The sequence below is a fragment of the Triticum dicoccoides genome, chromosome 1A, assembly GCF_002162155.2.
Source record: "Triticum dicoccoides isolate Atlit2015 ecotype Zavitan chromosome 1A, WEW_v2.0, whole genome shotgun sequence".
In the NCBI taxonomy this organism is placed as follows: domain Eukaryota; kingdom Viridiplantae; phylum Streptophyta; class Magnoliopsida; order Poales; family Poaceae; genus Triticum; species Triticum dicoccoides.
The window spans coordinates 578,898,857-578,913,274 of NC_041380.1; positions in this window are offsets into that span (position 1 = coordinate 578,898,857).

The following is a 14,418-nucleotide window of genomic DNA, read 5'->3' on the forward strand; positions in this document are numbered from 1 at the left end:
CCGGGGACCTCCTGCGTCACAATCACCTGGACGATAATCTGTATGACGCGGTCGCGGGGCTTCACGGTGAAGTCTACCTCCGAGTAGTTGAAGATCACGACTCCCATCGCGCCCTCATGCAGATCCAGTAGGGTATTTTCTTCAATTTCTGTCTCTTTTAGTCTATTATGAATCTTTAAAACGGAAAAACACCTACTAAATGCATAACCTAGCTGTACGTGTTCATGATATCTTCTTGTTTTGGTGCATTCAAGAAATACTAGTGTATTTGAGCTATATATGCTTGAAATATTTGATAGTTAACATCTATTCAAAATTTATCATTTCATGGATAGGGAAATCGCCAACAAAGGACATCACAAAATTGATTCCCACTGCTCTTCAAAACAGGGAATATGCGAAGTCTATTTTTAATGTTATTTGTCCAGGTCTGCTACCATCTACTTATATACTAATCAAAAGGCAAACCAATCCACTTACGCCCAATCTGTCAGGACTTAACTTGTACTCCTAACAGTGGGGCTGTAATATTTCCACAAGCGTTCATCTGGGCCTTATCCTACGCCATCTCCAAAGATTTAAAAATGCAAGTGTGGTTCAGATGAAGGTAAGGATAATGAGATACTTGCTTGCAGGAAAAACTCCCATGCTCGCTTGATGATGATGATGTCTCGCTTGATACTCCCTTATCCGCTGAGACGGCACTCTATCGCCGCTGGCCACCAGCGGCATTCTGCTCAATGGCGGCCAAGGCATGCCTTGTGGCTGTCCAGGAAGCTCGAATCAGGCTGGACCTGAGAAGAAACAGAGCACGGTCGTGTGATGTCCTAGCTGAATCAGAGTACATTGCCTAAGGAAATAAAATGGGCAAAAGGAGGAGCGTACAATAAGGAAAAGTGCAGAACAACATTCACTTGAATAACAACTCCACGTCCATGTGCAGCTCTGCTGCAATGGAGCATTCATTTGTGTAGTGATTTACTGAACCAATTTGAACTTAGTTCAAGCCGAGACTATTTTACAACATCTTATCTTATCCTGAAGAAAAATAACCTATACCAGTATAGTATAACCTATACCAGTATAACAACATCTTATCTTATCCAGAAGAAAAATAACCTATATCCAGAAGATAAAACTACTATGTATAAATTCTCTCATTAGCCTCTTGTTAGGTACTCGAATATATTTGGCAAACACAAATCTCAGAGCCAATTAACACATCGCCGGCGTGTATCTCAGGATACAGAGGAGATAGGGTAATCAAAAAATGTATCCCCATGTTCATCAATTTACTAGCAAAGAAACTAGAGCAGAAGGTTCAGAGCAGAGCACCTGCATGAAGGAGTTAGAAGGGAGGATTCCCGAAGTGAGATTCACCCCATGACGAAGGGGCCAATCTCCCCGGCCCTCATGCCGCGGGCGATCTCGTTGGCGACCAGCAGGCATGCCAACACCCACCAGGCGAGCACCGCCCACACCATGTCCACCATGTACGCCACCAGCCCCCACGGCATGGTCATCCTTCCCCTTCCTTGCTCTGCCTAGCCTTAGAGTTCCTTACTTTGATGGCATTGCCGTTGCAGTTGAAGGCAAAGCAATTTTCAAATGGGATTCACACCAACAGCAGTACAACAAGTAGAATCAGCTAGAAATTACTGAAGGAAGAATAAGAAAAAACAAATAAGAAGTTTAATTAGCTAGTCGTACAAAATAAACCTTTGAGATGGATGGATGCCATGTTCATTTAGATGTGAAGATTGATCAGCTCAATAATGGTGAAGACGTTGGGTTGCCCGATGCAGATGCACCCACTGAAGAAATATACAGCAATTTGAGTTTCAGTAAAAATTTACCCTGGCGCTTTAATTATTGAAACTGACCCTCACATTTTAATCTTAATGCTCCCCTAAGTTCCCCATCTACGCATCTGCATATAGCTTTAGGATTCAGACGAACAAAAGGCTTCTGAGATGCCACATTTTATTTTCATCAGTTAGCTACAAAACTCTCTACATATAGGCATACCAATTTTACTCAAAAACAACAATACAACAAGCAGAATCAGATAGCAGTGATTAATCCCCTTTGCAATTAATGAAGGAGGAAAAACAAATCAGAAGCGTACTTAGCTAGAGAATGAACCTTTGAGATGCCCTGTTCATTCAGATCTGGTGAGAGAACAGCTGAATCATGGGGACGACACCGACGACGGAGAAGAAGCGGGGGTGTTAGGCGGACGGCAACGGCACGTTCCCTCCCATGCGTCTCCTCTGGCTCAGCTGCTACTTCCTGTGCGTTGCCTCCCGGAGAAAGATTTGAGCTCCTTGTCCGGCGCGCACAACAGCTCAGCTCCTCCTCTATCACGCCATCACCGGGAATGGCAGATCCTCCCCCGGCGCCCTCGCTCTGTCCCCCCCGGCGTCCCCCATGGCCACGGGCAGCAGGAGCCCCCTCCACGTTGCCAGCAGTGCCGACACGACGTGCAGCGGGCCGCAGGAAAAGGAGGCAGCGGAGGAGAGGGATGAAGTGGTGCGAGAGTGCGGTGGAGAAGAGGGTGGCCATGTAGGAACTGCAACCATGTCAGATCTGGATGGAGGGGAGGGAGGGGCGGAGCTTGGGGGAGTATTGCACGCGACCGATGCTCGCCGGGGTGGGTGGTGGAGGCAGCGAGGAGATCGTGGGGAGAGGAGCCGGGGTGGGGTGGACCGAGGAACATTGTTTTTTAGTCATGTGTTCGTGGTGGGGTGGGAATGTGGGTCGGGCCGGGGTGGGCACGCTTAGTAGTAGCGTGGGGGTCTTACCTGCGCTACTACTACTTACTTAGTAGTAGCGCCGGTTTTATACCCCTCGCTACTACTATGGCCTATCCGCGGGGCATTATTGGACACCACTTAGTAGCAACACGGGTTTATACCCCTCGCTACTACTATCAAATTAGTAGTAGCGCGGTTTTTATACCCCCTCGCTACTACTAATTAGCAGTAGCGCCCATTTTTAAACCGCGCTACTGATAAACTTCTGTGTATAAGGTTTTTCCTAGTAGTGAAGGTGTCAAGCCGGTGACGATGGTGATCATGACGGTGCTTTGGAGATGGAGATCAAAAGCACAAGATGATGATGGCCATATCATATCACTTATATTGATTGCATGTGATGTTTATCCTTTATGCATCTTATTTTTCTTTGTACGACGGTAGCATTATAAGATAATCTCTCACTAAAATTTCAAGGTATAAGTGTTCTCCCTGAGTATGCACCGTTGCTACAGTTCGTCGTGCCGAGACACCACGTGATGATCAGGTGTGATAAGCAGATATGGCCTCGGAACACTGAGACTGAAAGGTCGAGCATGAATCATATATTAGATATGATCAACATAGTGATGTTCACCATTGAAAACTACTCCATCTCACATGATGATCGGACATGGTTTAGTTGATATGGACCACATGATCACTTAGATGATTAGAGGGATGTCTATATAAGTGGGAGTTCTTAAGTAATATGATTAATTGAACTTTAATTTATCATGAACTTAGTCCTGATAGTATTTGCATATCTATGTTGTAGATCAATAGCTTGCAATGTAGCTCCCCGTTTTTTTGATATGTTCCTAGAAAAAATAAGTTGAAAGATGATAGTAGCAATGATGCGGACTGGATCCGTGATCTGAGGATTATCCTCGTTGCTGCACAGAAGAATTATGTCCTTGATGCACCGCTAGGTGACAGACCTATTGCAGGAGCAGATGCAGACGTTATGAATATTTGACAAAGCTCGATATGATGACTACTTGATAGTTTAGTGCACCATCCTTTACGTCTTAGAACCGGGACTACCAAAATGTTTTGAACGACATGGAGCATATGAGATGTTCCAAGAGTTGAAATTGGTATTTCAGACTCATGCCCGTGTTAAGAGGTATGAGACCTCTGACAAAGTACTTTGCCTACAAGATGGAGGAGAATAGCTCAGCTAGTGAGCATGTGAGTACTACAATCACTTGAATCAAGTGGGAGTTAATCTTCCAGATAAGATAGTGATTGACAGAGTTCTCTAGTCACTATCACCAACTTACTAGAACTTCGCGATGAACTATAATATGCAAGGGATAACATAAACGATTCCCAAGCTCTTCGCGATGCTGAAATCGGCGAATGTAAAAATCAAGAAAAGCATCAAGTGTTGATGGTTGACAAGACCACTAGTTTCATGTAAAAGGGCAAGGTAAATAAAGGGAACTTCAAGACGAATGGCAAGCAAGTTGCCACTCCCATGAAGAAGCCCAGAGCTAGACCCAAGCCCAAAACTGAGTGCTTCTAACTACAAAGGAAATGATCACTGGAAGTGGAACTACCCTAGATTATTGGTCGATAAAGAGGATGGCAAAAGGGAACAAAAGTATATTTGATATACATGTTATTGATGTGTACTTTACTAGTGTTTATAGCAACCCCTCGATATATGATGCTGGTTCAGTTGCTAAGAGTAGTAACTCGAAAAGAGGAGTTGCAAAATAAACAGAGACTAGTTAAGGACGAGGTGACGATGTGTATTGGAAATGATTCCAAGGTTGATAAGATCACCATCGCACACTCCTTTTACCTTCGGGATTAGTGTTGAACCTAAAATAAATGTTATTTGGTGTCTGTGTTGAGCATGAACATGATTGGATCATGTTTATTGCAATACAGTTGTTCATTTAAGTCAAAGAATAATTGTTGTTCTGTTTACATGAATAAAACCTTCTATGGTCATACACTTAATATAAATGGTTTATTGGATCACGATCATAGTGATACACATTTTCATAATATTGATACCAAAAGATGCAAAGTTGATAATGATAGTGCAACATATTTGTGGCACTGCCGTTTAGGTCATATTGGTGTAAAACGCATGAAGAAACTCCATGCTGATGGGCTTTTGGAATCACTTGATTATGAATCACTTGATGCTTGCGAACCATGCCTCATGGGTAAGATGACTTAGACTCCATTCTCCGGAACAATGGAGCGAGCAACTGACTTATCGAAAATAATACATACTGATGTATGTGATCTGATGAGTGTTGAGGCTCGTGGAGGGTATCATTATTTTCTGACCTTCACAGATGATTTGAGCAAATATGGGTATATCTACTTGATTAAACATAAGTCTGCAATATTTAAAAAGTTCAAAGAATTTCAGAGTGAAGTACAAAATCATCGTAACAAGAAAATAAAGTTTCTATGATCTGATCGCGGAGACAAAATATTTGAGTTACAAGTTTGGTCTTCATTTGAAACAATGTGGAATAGTTTCGCAACTCACGCCACCTGGAACATCACAGCATAATGGTGTGTCCGAACATCGTAACCGTACTTTATTATATATGCTGTGATCTATGATGTCTCTTACCGATTTACCACTATCGTTTTGGGGTTATGCATTAGAGACAGCTGCATTCACGTTAAATAGGGCACCATATAAATCCGTTGAGATGACACCAAATGAACTGTGGTTTGGCAAGAAACCCGAGTTGTCGTTTCTTAAAATTTGGGGCTGTAATGCTTATGTGAAAAAGCTTCAACCTGGTAAGCTCAAACCCAAATGTCAGGACCCCGATCCTAAGTCACACTGATCTAGCATGTAACACTTCATATCACTTTGCGGCCTCACGCACGGTAGTCCCACGGGTGCCAACTTACCTGGCCCGGGACCGTTTGCGCCTTTTGGCTCACGTATATGATAATGTCACTAGCATCCATATGACAGAGAACCCGGGCCGACATGGCTAGTCGTGAACCCAAAGCGGCACCAACCTATGGGGACAAGCATACATGAATCACCTCGAGCATGTCGGTCAGCAGCGTGTGAATCCGGCTGTAGCACTGGGCTAACAGGACTCCGGGAACCCGGGCTGTAGCAGGCTAGGCAGGACTCCGGATGTCACCCCGTGACATTTCCCCGAAGGGACAGACACATGAACGAAGTGAAACACATGCCGGCCAGTCGAGTGTCCTGAGCAGTAGTGCTGGGCTAGCAGGACTACGGTGAACCGGGCTGTAGCGGACTACTATGGCTCATGGAAGCACTAGACTACATCTCCCCATAAGAGAGACTGCCAAGGATAAACAACTAGATTGTCGGATCCCACACATACCAAGCATTTCAATCATACACACAATATGCTCGATATGTGTAAATACAACATGGCATCACAACATAACTCTATGACTCAAGTATTTATTCATTAGGCTTCGAGGAGCGAGAAATTACAAACATGAGTCTCATGACCCAACAATCATAGCATACAAATCAAAGCACATGCGGAAGCTTAACATGTCTGAGTATAGACATCTACAAATGAAAAAGGCTAAGAAGCCTGACTAACTACCAGATCCTACCGAGGGCACAAGATCGTAGCTGAGGTATCAAGCTAAACATCGAAGTCCACGCGAAACTACTAGCGAGACTGAAATCTCTCTGCAAAACATAAATTAAGCAAATGTGAGTACAAAAGTACTCAGCAAGACTTACATCAGAACTAGCTACATATGCATCGGTATCAACAAAGAGGGGTGGTGGAGTTTAACTGCAGCAAGCCAGCTTTGACTCGGTGGCTATCTTAAACTACGACTGCAAGTAACTCTTTTTAGGTGGCACACACGAGTCCACATATTCACCATTCAATACACCACTATGGATCCGCTCCCGTCTCCCTATGAGAAGGCCATCTATAGCACTCACACTTATCTTGCGAGTTTTAGAGTATCCACTTTCACTTGTCTATGAACTGTTATAGGCAACCTAGAAGTCCTTTACCATGGACATGACTATTCGAATAGATCATTTATAACCCTGCAGGGGTGTACTTCGTCACACATGTTTCCACCACTTAGCGTCTGCACACGACATGTGCTCGGCAGACTTCAAGCGAAAGCCGACGTGGGTGTAGACCACGACCTGACTAACCACACAAGTCTCTAGTCCAAGTTTATTGCCTATTCGGGTTCCATCCGCAAGGAAATCTGGCTGGGGTGTCCTCAACGGCCCCAAACGATGTGTACAGGGTCCCGAGACGCCAAACGGGCGCCCGGCATACCCGGCCACAGTGTATCTACCGCATCATAGCCCACCCCTAGGGTCAGCGCTACGCACGACCGCCAACACATAACCTACAAACACCAGAAACTAGTTGCAACTCCTGGACAGAGGACGAGAGGGGTCAATAAGTCGAGCGGGGTCATATTTCAGGGCCCAATGTGTGGTAGTAGCTGTTTCATGGATCACAAACACAGAACTCAGTTCCTCAGGACGGTTTCAGTGAGACAACCCACCATGTACTCCTACATGGCCTCTCACCGCTACCTTTATCAAATCGTGTTCACACACTTAGCTCACACACCGTAGGACATGTTTACACACCTCCGATTCATCCCCGATGAACCAGACCTGACACGACTCTATGCAATAGCAGGCATGACAAACAAGCATGAATGAGTAGGCACATCAGGGCTCAAACAAATCCTACTCATGCTAGTGGGTTTCATTTATTTACTGTGGCAATGACAGGTCATGCAGAGGATAAGGGGTTCAACTACCGCAACAAGTAACAGATGAATCGTTGTTGTCCTAATGCAGTAAAAGAGAGCAGGAGCGAGAGAGTGGGATTGTATCGTAATGAGCAAGGGGTTTTCGCTTGCCTGGCACTTCTGAAGATGATATAGCTCTTCATCGGTGTCATCGAACTGGTCGTCGAAACATACGCCTACCGGGGGCGACAAATACCGGCAACAGAGAAGGAGAGCACAATCAATGCAATGCACAATATGATGCATGATCATGACATGTCAATATGCTGTGTTTTGAGCTAATGCAACTAGCAACATGTTAAATGGAGTTGGTTTGAACCCTAGGTTCAATTCAAACTCCATATGTGAGGGTTTAAATGCCATTTATATGATTTGGCCTAAACAACAGCCATAAATTGTTCTAAATGCATGAAAATGGTACAGATGGATAGATTGGATTTTTCTGATCATTTTTCATATATTATTTATTTCATTTGGAGTTACGGTTGAATTTCTATGATTTTTAGAAGTTTTGGGTATTTTCTGAAAATAAATAAATCATTTCGGACTTATTTAAAATCCCAGAAGCATATACTGCGTCAGCATGACATCGGGGTGATGTCAGCAGGTCAAAGGCGTCGACCAGGTCAAACCTGACCAGTGGGACCCACTGGTTAGTGACCCAGTCAACTAACTAAGTTAGTTAGCCCTAACTAACTGGGCTGGGCCCACTGGTCAGCGACTAACTTAACTAACCTAAATAGGATTAGCCCTAACTAACTTAGTTAGCTGGGCGGGGCCCGCATGTCAGTAGCTAAGCTAAATTAGCTAGGTTTAGTTAATCCTAATCTAGATTAGTTAGCAGGGCGGCCCCACCTGTCATTGAGCCAGGGGAGGTCAAACCCCTTGGTCAACTAGGGCTAACGCGCCGGCGTTTAGCTGCCGGCGGCAGCAGACGCGGCGGAGGCCGCGGGATTTGCACTCCCGCGACTAGAATGATGGCAGAGGCCATCTACGTGAAGCTGGGGAGCTGCCGCATCCAGTGGTGCAAGTTGCTGGACACGGGGACGGCGTAAACGACGCCGACGAGCTCGACAGCGGTGGCCGGAGTTCGGCTGTGCACGGGAAAGTGGCTGCAGCGAGCAAACATGCGAACTAAAGCGCGGGCAAGGCACTACGCGATGCGGCGGCGTCGTTTGGCACGTTGGCGCGACCAAATGGGCATCGGGGCGGCGCCGACGATGAGCCCGAGTGGCGTTGAGCTTGGTTAGCAAGGAGTCGGTGATTTGAGCTTGAAATAATGGCGGGGAGGAGGGGGATTCGGAGTAGGAGCTCACTGGGGTCACGTAGAGCACCTCGGTGGGCTCGGGGACGGGTTGGTGACGGCGTGCGGTCGCCGGAGATCTCGGCGGACCGAGGTTGAAGGAGACGGCGTGGCCAGCGTTTTAGGGCTTCCGGCGTCACGCAGCTCGGTGAGGAGGAAGAGGGGATCGGGGTGGAGCACGGGGACACGTCGGAGAGGCGCGGGGGAGGCGATGGCTGCGTCTACGGCGAGCGGCGGCGACGGGCGTACTCGGGTGCGTGCGAGAGAGAGGGAACAGAGGAGGGGGATGAGCTCGAGGGAGTGAGCGAGAGGGCCAGGGGGTGCCTGGCGACGTCCTGGGCGTCGGGGTAGGAACGGGAAGCAGGACGTGGCCAGGCGCGTGGGCGGGCGCGTCGGCCACACACCCTCCTGCCTACTAGCAGGAGGTTGAAGACGGTGGCGGTTATGGTGGTGGGCTGGGCTGACTTTGCCCAGCTGGGCTGCTACAGTGGTGGGCTGACCTCTCTGGTGGGCTACACAGGTGAGACCAGGTCAGCTCTCTCTGTCTTTCTATTTCTCTTACTGTTTTCTATTTTTATTCCTCTGTTTTGATTTAGTTTCTAAACCAAATCATTTTGGTAGCTTCTGAAAATTATCATGTGGCCTGATACAACATATTTAGAGCCACTCACAAGTTTTCAGAATTATTGGAGTTATAAACGTATTTATAGAAATTTATATCTCCAATTCAAATAAGTATTGACTTAATTCAAAGACCCAAATAAATATTTCCGTGATTCCAAAAATATTGGTTTGAATTTTACCTCTTGCCAATATTTTCAGAAATGAACAGGAACATTTTCTTGGGTTTATTTGAAGCAATTTTTTAATGTTGATTATTTTTAGAAATGATTTCTGAGGCTTTCCACTTTCCCCAATTCAACTTTCATAATTTTAAACATGATGCAAGAAGATTGATGCAAGGACAAGTAGTGACTAGCTAGGGATGTGACACCAAATCGGAGAAATGCGTCTTCACAGGATACCCAAAGGAGACTTTTGGGTACACTTTATATCACAAATCCAAAAGCAAGATATTCGTCGCTAAGAATGGATCCTTTCTAGAGAAGGTATTTCTCTTGAAAGAAGTGAGTGGGAGGAAAGTAGAACTTGATGAGGTAATTGTACCATCTCCCGAATTGGAAAATAGTTCATCATAGAAATCAGTTCCAGTGATTCCTACACCAATTAGTGAGGAAGCTAATGATGATGATCATGAAACTTCAGATCAAGTTACTACCGAACCTCGTAGGTCAACAAGAGTACGGTCCGCACCAAAGTGATACGGTAATCCTGTTCTGGAAGTCATGTTACTAGACCATGATGAACCTATGAACTATGAGGAAGCGATGATGAGCCCAGATTCTGGAAAATGGCTTGAGGCCATGAAATCTGAGATGGGATCCATGTATGAGAACAAAGTGTGGACTTCAATTGACTTACCCGATGATCAGTGAGCCATTGAGAATAAATGGATCTTCAAGACAAAGACAAACACTGATAGTAGTGTTAATATCTACAAAGCTCGAATTGTTGCAAAAGGTTTTTGACAAGGTCAAGATATTGACTACGATGAGATTTTCTCACTTGGATCGATGCTTAAAGTCTGTCTCAATCATGTTAGCAATTGCCGCATTTTATGAAATATGGCAAATGGTTGTCAAAATGTATTTCTTAATAAATTTATTAAAGAAGAGTTGTATATGATGCGGCTAGAAGGTTTTCTCAATCCTAAAGGTGCTAACAAAGTGTGTAAGCTCCAGCAATCCATTTATGGACTGGTGCAAGCATCTCGGAGTTGTAATATACGCTTTGATGAGTTGATCAAAGCATATAGTTTTATACAGACTTGTGGTGAAGCCTGTATTTACAAGAAAGTGAGTGGGAGCACTACAGCCTTTCTGATAAGTATATGTGAATGACATATGGTTGATCATAAATGATGTAGAATTTTCTGGAAAGCATAAAGGAGTGTTTGAAAGGAGTTTTTCCAAAGAAAAACCTCGGTGAAGCTGCTTACATATTGAGCATCAAGATCTATAGAGATAGATCAAGATTCTTGATAAGTTTTTCAATGAGTATATACCTTGACAAGATTTTGAAGTAGTTCAAAATGAAACAGCCAAAGAAGGAGTATTTCCTGTGTTGCAAGGTGTGAAGTTGAGTAAAGACTCAAAACCCGACAACGGCAGAAAATAGAAAGAGAATGAAAAGTCATTCCCTATGCCTGAAGTCATAGGTTCTATAAAGGATGATATGTTGTGTACCAGACCTATTGTGTACCTCACCATGAGTTTGGCAAGAGGGTACAATAGTGATCCAGGAGTGGATCACTGGACAACGGTCAAAGTTACTCTTAGTGGAATAAGGATATGTTTCTCGGTTATGGAGGTGACAAAGAGTTCATCATAAAGATTTACGTCGATGCAAGCTTTGACACCGATCTGGATGACTCTAAGTCTCGATCTAGATACATATTGAAAGTGGGAGCGATTAGCTAGAGTAGCTCCATGCAGAGCATTCTAGACATAGAAAATTTGCAAAATACACACGACTTTGAATGTGGCAGACCCGTTGACTAAAATTCTCTCACAAGCAAAACATGATCACTCTTTGAGTGTTAATCACATAGTGACATGAACTAGATTATTAACTCTAGTAAACACTTTGGGTATTAGTCACATGGAGACATGAACTAATCACATAAAGATGTGAACTATTGGTGTGAAATCACATGATGATGTGAACTAGATTATTGACTCTAGTGCAAGTGGGAGACTGAAGGAAATATGCCCTAGTGGCAATAATAAAGTTTTTATTTATATTTCCTTATATCATGATAAATGTTTAGTATTCATGCTAGAATTGTATTAACCAGAAACTTAGTACATGTGTGAATACATAGACGAAACTAAGTGTCCCTAGTATGCCTCTACTTGACTAGCTCGTTAATCAAAGATGGTTAAGTTTCCTAACCATAGACATGTGTTGTCATTTGATGAACGAGATCACATCATTACAGAATGATGTGATGGACAAGACTCATCTATTAGCTTAGCACTATGATCATTTAGTATATTGCTATTGCTTTCTTCATGACTTATACATGCATGTTCTTCAGACTATGAGATTATGCAACTCCCGAATACTGGAGGAACACCTTGTGTGCTATCAAACGTCACAACGTAACTGGGTGATTATAAAGATGCTCTACAGGTGTCTCCGATGGTGTTTGTTGAGTTAGCCATAGACCGATATTAGGATTTGTCACTCAGTGTATCGGAGAGGTATCTCTGGGCCCTCTCAGTAATGCACATCACTATGAGCCTTGCAAGCAATGTGAATAATGATTTAGTCATGAGATGATGCATTACGGAATGAGTAAAGAGACTTACCGGTAACGAGATTGAACTAGGTATGATGATACCAACGATCGAATCTCGGGCAAGTAACATACCGATGACAAAGGGAACAACGTATGTTTTTATGAGGTTTGACCGATAAAGATCTTCGTAGAATATGTAGGAGCCAATATGAGCATCCTGGTTCCGCTATTGGTTATTGACTAGAGATGTGTCTCGGTCATGTCTACATAGTTCTCGAACCTGTAGGGTCCGCACGCTTAATGTTCGAGGATGATTTGTATTATGAGTTATGTGATTTGATATACCGAAGGTTGTTCGGAGTCCCGGAGGAGATCACGGACATGATGAGGAGTCTCAAAATGGTCGAGACATAAAGATTGATATATTGGACCATGTTATTCGGACACCAGAAGTGTTCCGGGTAGTTTCGGATAAAACCAGAGTACCAGAGGGGTTACCGGAACCCCCTGGGAAGTTATGGGCCTTAGTGGGCCTTAGGGGAGAGAAAGGGCAGTGGCCCCAAGGGGTGTCCTAATAGGACTAGGGGAAGGGGGCGGGGCCCCTCTTTCCCTCTCCCTCTCCTTCCTTCTTCTCCTACTTGGACTAGGAAAGGGGGGAGGGGCGATTCCTACTTGGAGTAGGATCTCCCCCGTTGGGCGCGCCCCTTGTGGCCGGCCTCCTCCTCCCCTCCTTTGTATACGGGGGAGGGGGCACCCCATAGACACACAAGTTGATCTTTAGCCATGTGCGGTGCCCCCTCCACAGTTTTACACCTTGGTCATATTGTTGTAGTGCTTAGGCGAAGCCCTGCATCGGTAACTTCATCATCACCGCCAACACGCCGTCGTGCTGACGGAACTCACCCTCGGCCTCAGCTGGATCAAGAGTACAAGGGACATCACCGAGCTGAACATGTGCAGATCGCGGAGGTGCCGTGCGTCCGGTACTTGATCGGTTGGATTGTGAAGACGTTCGACTACATCTAACGCGTTACTAAAAAGCTTCCGCTTTCGGTCTACGAGGGTACGTAGACACACTCTCCCCTATCATTGCTATGCATCTCCTAGATAGATCTTGCGTGATTGTAGGAATGTTTTTGAAATACTGCGTTCCCCAACAGATCCAAGTACTAGAAAATCAGTATGGTATTTGATATTACCACACAAGACATCAACATCTCTAACAATGCCAAGAGTTTAAATGGTACCCCTATTTGCAAGCTTAATAGTAACATTGATCTCTTCTATCTCAATAGGTGAAATATCATGCATAACCTCTTGATAGAGAGAGAAAGGAATAGAACTTATACTAGCACCCATATCACATAAATAATGATAGAAATTATCTCCATTCTTAAAAGAAACGGCATGCCTGCCAACAACTTTCTTATTCTTATCTAGCTCATCCCGTTCATTTCTTACTGGTTAGCAATTCTAGCAGCTTCATCATAGAAATAAATATTATGCCCATGAATATTATCAACCAAAAGACCTTTAACCATTGCAATTGAAGGTTCTCCTTTAATTTGTTCAGAGGGTTTAGGTGTTTTAACATAACTCTTACACACCACATTTCTAGCCTTAACATGTTCTTTAATTCTAACAGGAAAGGGGCTTGTCAATATAAGCAGTAGACCCAACAGGATTAGCAGAATATGCTAGTATCTCAGTGATACGTCTCCGTCGCATCTATAATTTTTGATTGTTCCATGCCAATATTCTACAAATTTCATATACTTTTGGCAACTTTTTATACTATTTTTGGGACTAACATATTGATCCAGTGCCCAGTGTCAGTTCCTGTTTGTTGCATGTTTTTTGTTTCGCAGTAAATCCATATCAAACGGAGTCCAAATGGGATAAAAACTAACGGAGATTTTTTTGGAATATATGTGATTTTTGGGAAGAAAAATCAACGCGAGACGATGCCCGAGGGAGTCACGAGGAAGGGGGCGTGCCCTAGGGGGGAAGGCGTGCCCTGTGCCCTCGTGGCCACCCCATAAGGAGGTTGATGCCCTTCTTTCGTCACAAGGAAGCTAATATCCGTATAGAGATCGTGTTAAAATTTCAGCCCAATCAGAGTTACGGATCTTCGGGAATTTAAGATATGGTGAAAGGGCAGAATCAGGGAA